Genomic DNA, 7,731 nt, shown 5'->3' on the forward strand with positions numbered 1-7,731 from the left:
TGTTCTCCCAGCCGGTCCACCGGTGCTCTTGACTATGACGTTTCCATTCAACTAGTGAGGCTTGTTGGGCTCTTGTTAATGACCCTGTACATATTTTAATGTGTTGATTGGGTATTTCTACTTTTTTTCCGTGAATTGTTTGTTTGCTTTACTGGTCCACTCTTCTATTCAGTCGTTCATACCTGTATTGCTTTGTTGAGGTTCTTTTTATGTTTTCTGATAAAGATGATATTTAAGGCCACATTTTAAGCCATCTCTTTTTCCCGGCTGTCTGCCATGTATATATGAACTATCTGTGTTAACGAACTTCTTTCTTCTCTCACCGCTCTTTCTTGTGGTTTAAGGGCCCCATCTAAGAGTTTAGAAGAACAGAAGACAAATTACCGTTTTCCTCCCCGACAATGTACGTATCATAGAAGTGTTCCTGGGCACGAATTGTCTCGGTGTTTCCCTAAGATTGACAGGAGAAACTATGACCGACATGACAATGGTTACTTTTGGTTGTGACGCTCAGGTAAGAACCCTCTACCTTGCGTAGAAGATAAAACATTTCAATCAGGAAAAGAGGGCTCAGAGCCCAGCTTTAGCCTGTGTGTGAATGTGAGTGTGCTACTGACCAACAATGAGGGCTCTTCACTATGGAAATAAGCACGGGCGTTTTAATCAGAGAAGAAAGAAATCAAGGGTGACGAAGGAACAGCACAGCTTTTATACATCACGAAAGACAAATCAGAATTAGGTCGAAGTGGTCAATTAGGAGAGTCACAGGATCACGGAATTGGAAAGGGAACTAAGAAATCAGACCAAACCTCTCATCCAAAGAAGAGCCCCTCTGGGATGACTGGTGGCTCAGTTGGTTGGATGGCAGACTCTTGATTTCAGCTCAGGTCATGATCCCAGGGCCATGGGATCGAGCCCCACCGCAGGCTCCACACTGGGCATGGGGCCTGCTTAGTAAGATTCTCTCCCTCTCTCCCTCTGCCTCTCTCTCCTGCTCCTGCTCTCTCTCTTTCTCTAAACACAAACAAACAAGCAAGCAAAACCAAAGAAGAACTTCTCCTCCGACACCTAAGCTTGGTGAGCCTTCAGTTTCTGCCTGAATCCGTTGAGTGACTGGACGTCCTTTGGAGAAGGAAAGGGTAACAGTCTTCCTTTTGTTGAGCAGGCATTTGCCTTCTATAACTCCTGCGCATTGATTTGACTTCCTCCCACAGAAACTATGAAAGATGTGTAATCGAACCCAAGTCCTTCCGCCTGATGTGCAGCAAAGCCAATCACGGAGACATCAAGCATGGAGCGAGCAAAGAGTTTATTTGAGAGGGCAGCCAAAGGAGGAGGTGGGAGAACGGGTCTCAAATGTGTCTCCCTGAAGCGGGAGAGAGCGCAGGGTTTTTGGGGTTTTGTTTATAACCATAGGGGCCGGGATTACATACCTATTGGCGAAAAGGGCAGGCAAACTTACGATTTTTCCCGAGGAAAGACGGAGTTGCACATTGAGCGAAAATTGATGAAACACCCAAGCCGTGCTCACTTTGGGGCGAAGACTTAACATCAGAACGAGGCAAAATTCAGCCCCTGACTCTAAGAGGTTATTTTAGGACAAGGAGAGGGGGCTATCGGCATGCCCTGAGCACTGTTATAAACAGGACGGAGACTTGGGCTTGTTATCTTGAGTAAGGAACGTAAGCCCTTGCTGGTTCACAGGCTGGAAACGCATCAGTTGACCTTGAGTCCAAGCTTCTACAGAGAGAGCTAGTGAGTTTGTTAGTGGGGTCTGAAAAGACACAGTAGCTGATGGGGGGGGGGGGGCGGGAATAGCTCTCTGAAAAAACAAGCTTTACATTTTCTGCTAGTTTCCACTTCATTAACACTACGGGGCACAGTTTTCAACTCCTCCCTGAGTTACGATCTTTCCTCCATCTTGAGGAATTAGGATGGGGACTACTCGGCTACTTCCTGATCTCCTCGGGGGAGGTCGATTGGGGGTGAAGAAAAGTGTTTATAAATCTTAGCTGTAAGCAAAATTCCTTCGATGATTAATACGCCTGCCTGCAGGGCGAAGCGGAAGTTTCTAAGCTATAGGTCACAGCAGCGAGGGAAGTAGAAGCAAAATGGAGCCTGACGTGCTAAGTTTCGCCCCGTTACAGATACACCCATAATCCCACTTTCATACGACAGTCCTTGAAGTACTTTAAGGTAGGCCTATTTACTTTAGAAAGAGATAAGGGAAGAATTAAATTCATAATCTGCGAAAAACGCTGCAACACGCATAGACAGAGCTGAATATGTTGCTCGGGATATATTTTGACCAGCACTATCTCCACAGTAGACTGTGGATCGTCCCACCTAATAGACTTCTACTAACGTGACCCCAAATCCCCCACCCCCACCCCCATCCTGCCACAGGTCACATTGGTGGCGCATACCAACTAAAACCTCCTGGTGTTTTTCACGCCGTTAAACCAAAAGACTCCCGTCCTCTCCTTTATACCTTCATGCCTTGACCTTCAGTGAAAGACGTTAGAGACAGCATTGAATTTTACCCGAGCCCTACACTCCTGGAAAACATGAGGTCAGAGGAATCTACTGCTCTTTCGTTTCAGAAAATGTCTTCTTGCAAAGAATCATCCTTTCCCACATGACTTACGTTAAGATTCACACATGCTCTGCTAGGGTATCTAAGCCAAGGTCAAGACATAGATCCTCCAGAGTTCCGTATTCTTTGCCTCATAAGTAATCAGACAAATGCTTGTCTCTACTGATCTGTGGAACAAAACACTTCCCAACCAAACTCTTGGTAAGAGTCCAACCTTCCCCGAGGCCTCTGAAATCTGGCCCACCCTCATCCGGAGCCAGTTTCCGGCAACTCCTTAAGGGCCCCTCTTGGAAAGCAGGCTGGATCGACAATGTGATCCTGCCCCCCCCTTTCGGCTCACTTCCCCGGCACCTCGTTCTTTCCAGCTTTGTTTACACCTCTCCGTAAAAGGCAGCTTTTTACTGAACTCTAGGGATGCTTTGGAGATCTTCAGGTCAGTGTTTTCCCTATGACAATAGCTGCCTCTCCCCCTCTTGATGATCCTTTTGAATGAAGTCTCTGCTCACCAAAGGCAGGGTGTGTGTCTATTTGATTTTATGTGTATGCTTACGTGAATTCGATTTTGATTGAAGCCCATCATTACGGCCCGTCCGAAAGCTTTCGCATCCTAAATGGGAAGAAAAGAGCACTAGACAGGTCTCTCTGTTTTTTTTTTTTTTTTTTCTCTTTCAAGGAAAAAGGAACTGGGATTTAAAACTGTGGGTGCCAAAACAATATTTCTGGTAATGGCCAATTCACAAACTACCTGGAATAACTCTGCCATTCAGAACAATCTAATAGTAGAGACCGTTTTCTCTCAGCATTCAGGGATGATTCGGTATAATGATGAGAGCATAATGATCCCAATCACTGCCAGACATTTGTCTAGGGTTCTGCTAGTTTCGGATACTTGTCTTGAGCGATTCTGGCCAAACAGGCTGCCTTCACCCCGTCTCATAGTCTCTCATCGAGCAAGTATGGCTGGAAGTTTGTGACATGGTAGGGGCACTTGGGTGGCTCAATTAAGTGTCTGACTCTTGATTTTGGCTCAGGTCACGATCTCACAGCTGGTGAGACTGAGCCCCGTGCTGGGCTCTGCGCTGACAACACAGAGCCTGCTTGGGATTCTCTCTCTTCCTCTCACTCTGCCCTTCCGCAGCTCATGCCCTCTCTCTTTCAAAATAAATAAACAAACATTAAAAAAAAAAAAAAAAAAGGAAGCTGTGATACAGTCGACAGTGTTGATGCTTTAAGAAAAGATTTCCTTTCACCCAAACATTTCCATAGATTTTCCTCCCTCCATTTTTTTAAAGTAAATTCTGTGCCCAACATGGGCTCAAACTCACCACTCAGAGATCAAGAGCCACATGCTCGGGGCGCCTGGGTGGCTCAGTCGGTTAAGCGTCCAACTCTCGGTTTCAGCTCAGGCGATGATCTCACGGTTTTGTGAGTTCGAGCCCCGCATCGGGCTCTGTGCCGATGGTGTGGAGCCTGCTTGGGATTCTCTCTCTCTCTCTGCCCCTCCCCTCCCCTCCCTGTCTCTGTCTCTCTCAAAATAAATAAACTTAAAAAAAAAAAAAAGAGTCACATGCTCTACCGACTGAACCATCCCCAACCATGACCCTCCTGCCATCATTCTTATCCCTTTGATATATGCTTGCGTTGGGGAAGAAAAACTCTTCTGTAATGTTCAAGGTTCTTCTGGCTGGTCTAAGAATTGGCATGGGATAGAGCAACAGAAAATTAATTACTTAACTATGGGGAATCCCCATAAACATGAATGGTTCCAAAGATAGTCAGATAAAATGAGGTATGTCATCCGGAACTAAGAAGGGGTTAGGGGTCTGGGACTTCAAAGGGAAGGAAAGCAATTTACAGGAAGATGAAAAAGAGTAAATTCTGGGTAAACAGAGGATTGCTAGGCCACACAGAAACAATGAGACACAGGAGCACCTGGGTGGCTCAATCAGTTGAGCGTCGGACTCTTGATTTCGGCCGAGATCATGACCTCACAGTTCATGGAATGGAGCCCTGTGTCGGGCTCTGGGCTGACGGGGCAGGGCCCGCTTGGGAATCTCTCCCTCCCTCTCTCTCTGCCTCCCCCGCCCCCGCCCCCACTCACTCTCTCTCAAAATAAATAAGCATTTAAAAAGAAAAAGAAGCAATGAGACACAGAGAGGAATTTTAACAAACAGACTCGGCTCAATTCTTGTCTGCCAACCTCGGTTCACATCGTAATGCCATTGTCTATGGTGACTGCTCTCTTTTGGGCCTGAACTGTTTTCAGTTTGAAACAATCTGCAGGCCAAAGTGGCACATCTTGGGGCAACTCATTCCGAACCAACGCTCAACCTTGTGCGTGGATGTCTGAAAGGAGAACATAGGGACCGGATCTTCCGAGAAATGTGAACACATGTTAGTTGAGGAGAACAAAACCCTCAGCAGAACCACATATGCCTTAACAGATACATCAGATACATAGTAAACACATATGAATATACTCAAACAATGAAAAACAATGACCAATTACAAATGTAGATTCTAAGGGTAACATGAGGACATTCTCTTTGAGGACCCTTCCCTTCTTAGGATGTCTCTAGAAAGCTGACATGGCAACTGAAGAGGCTGACCCTTTTGAGTTTTTTTTTTTACAACTCAATTCACATATCTTCTGACTCTCGGAAATATGAACAGACACTTTTGAAATTAAGTCTCTCAGGAGATATACAAGCAACAACCACGGTGCATCTATATGTCTCTCGAGGAGGTAAGAGACGTTTTCATTGTTCTTTCTTCCATTTTAAGGTATCGATGTATGGGACATTCTGTCCAGACTTTGTAAGTCGGTCCAGATTGTTCTATTACCTTACAGCATGTGGATGTGATAATGCTTATGCAATATTAACTTGTGTTATTTCCCATGTCTCTACTCCTACAGAGGGGTCTATTGCTGGCAGGATTCTTTACATCTCCCTATCGGGTGGTAACTAGAGTAGGTAATTCTTCCTTACTGAGAAGAAAAGCTAGTAAAAACAAGATAAAAGGGGCCAGCCAGACGCCCGAGGCTCGATACTCCCCTGGCAAACTTCTGGCTTCTGTGATCTTGTTTGCTTCCTGTGACAGCGTAGAGCCTGCTTGGGATTCTTTGTCTCCCTCTTTCTCTCTGTACCACCCCCCCCAAACCCCACTTGCATGCCCTCTCTCTCTCTCTCTCTCAAAAATAAATACACATTTAAAAAAAAAAAAAAGATGTTTAATAACATGTATACCTCCTATATACTTGGCAGATACCCAGGAAACCTGAATAACGTCCTAAAATGGCCCAAGCCACCATCTTTTCTTTTTTTTAATTTTTTTAACGTTTATTTATTATTAAGAGACAGAGCGCGAGCGGGGGAGGGGCAGAGAGAGAGGGAGACGCAGAATCGGAAACAGGCTCCAGGCTCTGAGCGGTCCGCACAGAGCCCGACGCGGGGCTCGAACTCACGGACCGCGAGATCGTGACCCGAGCCGAAGCCTTACGCTTCACCGACTGAGACACCCAGGCGCCCCCAGGCCGCCATTTTAAGTCTACCTCCGTCTAAAGACAAAGGAAGATAATGGGGCGGGGCGCCAGTTATGGGAGGTTGCCAGGTAAAGAGGGTAAAGTAAAGGAGGGTATGGTTGTTACACAGACACAAATCACTGCCTTCTCCATTGATAAGAATTTTTAGAGATTTGGTCATCCTTCTCTTCCCGGTACAGAGAGGGGGACACCCTTACAAGTGGAGATTTCCTTTACAAATACACATTTCTCAGCCAATCAAGAAATCAAAGAAGAAATAAAGAAGTCTCTTACCACTCCCATCACTGTGTCTCAACACTGCACGGGGAGTCCTAGCAACAGCGATTAGACAACATAAAGAAATAAAAGGCAGACAAAATGGCAAGGAAGAAACAAAATCCTCACCACTCGCAGATGACATAATACTACGTATAGAAAACGCCAAGACCGGGACTGATTACTCGAACTGATAAATGAGTTCAGTAAAGTCGCAGGATACACAGTCAACGTACAGGAATCTGTTGCATTCCTAGACGCTAATAATGAGGGGACAGAAAGTGAAATTAAGAGAAAAATTTCATTTACAGTTGCACCGTAAACAATAACATAATCCGTTCTTTGAGGAAGGTGCAGTTACAGGTAGAGTGGATCTCTGGACATCCCACTCCTGCTCCCGACTCCCCACTTTTTGCTTTTGCTGAGCAGCAAGTTGGTCATAGCCATGGCTTTTAAAGACACCGGGAAGACACCCATGGAACCCGAGGGGGCGATTCACAGAATGAGAATTACTCTAACCAGCCGCAATGTAAAATCTTTGGAGAAGGTACACGCTGACTTGACCAGAGGGCAAAGGAGAAGAATCTCAAAGTGAAAGGACCAGTCCGGATGTTTACCAAGACTCTGAGAATCAGGGGCGCCGGGGTGGCTCGGTCGGCTGAGCGTCCGACTTCGGCTCAGGTCGTGACCTCACAGTTCATGGGTTCGAGCCCTGCGTCAGGGTCTGTGCTGACAGCTCAGAGCCTGGAGCCTCCTCTTGATTCTGTGTCTCCCTCTCTTTCTGCCCCTCTCCCCCACCCCCACTTGCTCTCTTTCTCTCTCTGTGTCTCTCGAAAATAAATAAACATTTTTTAAAAAAGACTGAGAATCTCTACAAGTAAAACTCTTTGCGGTGAAGGTTCTAAGGCTTGGGATCGTTCTCAGATGAGGATCCACAAGTGACTCACTGGCTGGCACAGTCCTTCTGAGATTGTTAAGCAGATTACTTCCATCAGTATTGAGCCAGGAGTCGACACTGAAGTCATCATTGCGGATGCTTAAATAAACTTTTTTAATAAATTGGTTATCAGTTGTTAAAAACAACAACAACAACAATAAAATACTCGGGAATAAACTTAAAGAGGTACTCTAAAAACTATAAAACCCTGATGAAAGACATTCAAGAACACATGAAGAAATGGAAAGACATTCCATGCTCAGGAATTGGAAGAACAAATATTGTGAAAATGTCCACAACTACCCAAAGAAATTTACAGATTGAATGCAATCCCTATCAAAATGCCAACAGCATTTCTCATAGAACTAGAACAGATAATCCTAAAATTTGTTTGGAAGC

The 7,731-nt window shown here is 45.4% G+C and overlaps 1 pseudogene; it reads left to right on the top strand.

Moving 5' to 3' along the window:
- The first annotated feature begins 6,766 nt into the window (after positions 1-6,766).
- On the top strand, positions 6,767-7,436 carry LOC145714318 (small ribosomal subunit protein uS10-like; annotated as a pseudogene).
- Positions 7,437-7,731: the final 295 nt, after the last annotated feature.

The sequence above is a fragment of the Panthera onca genome, chromosome X (assembly GCF_046562875.1).
Source record: "Panthera onca isolate mPanOnc1 chromosome X, mPanOnc1 haplotype 2, whole genome shotgun sequence".
NCBI classification, from domain to species: domain Eukaryota; kingdom Metazoa; phylum Chordata; class Mammalia; order Carnivora; family Felidae; genus Panthera; species Panthera onca.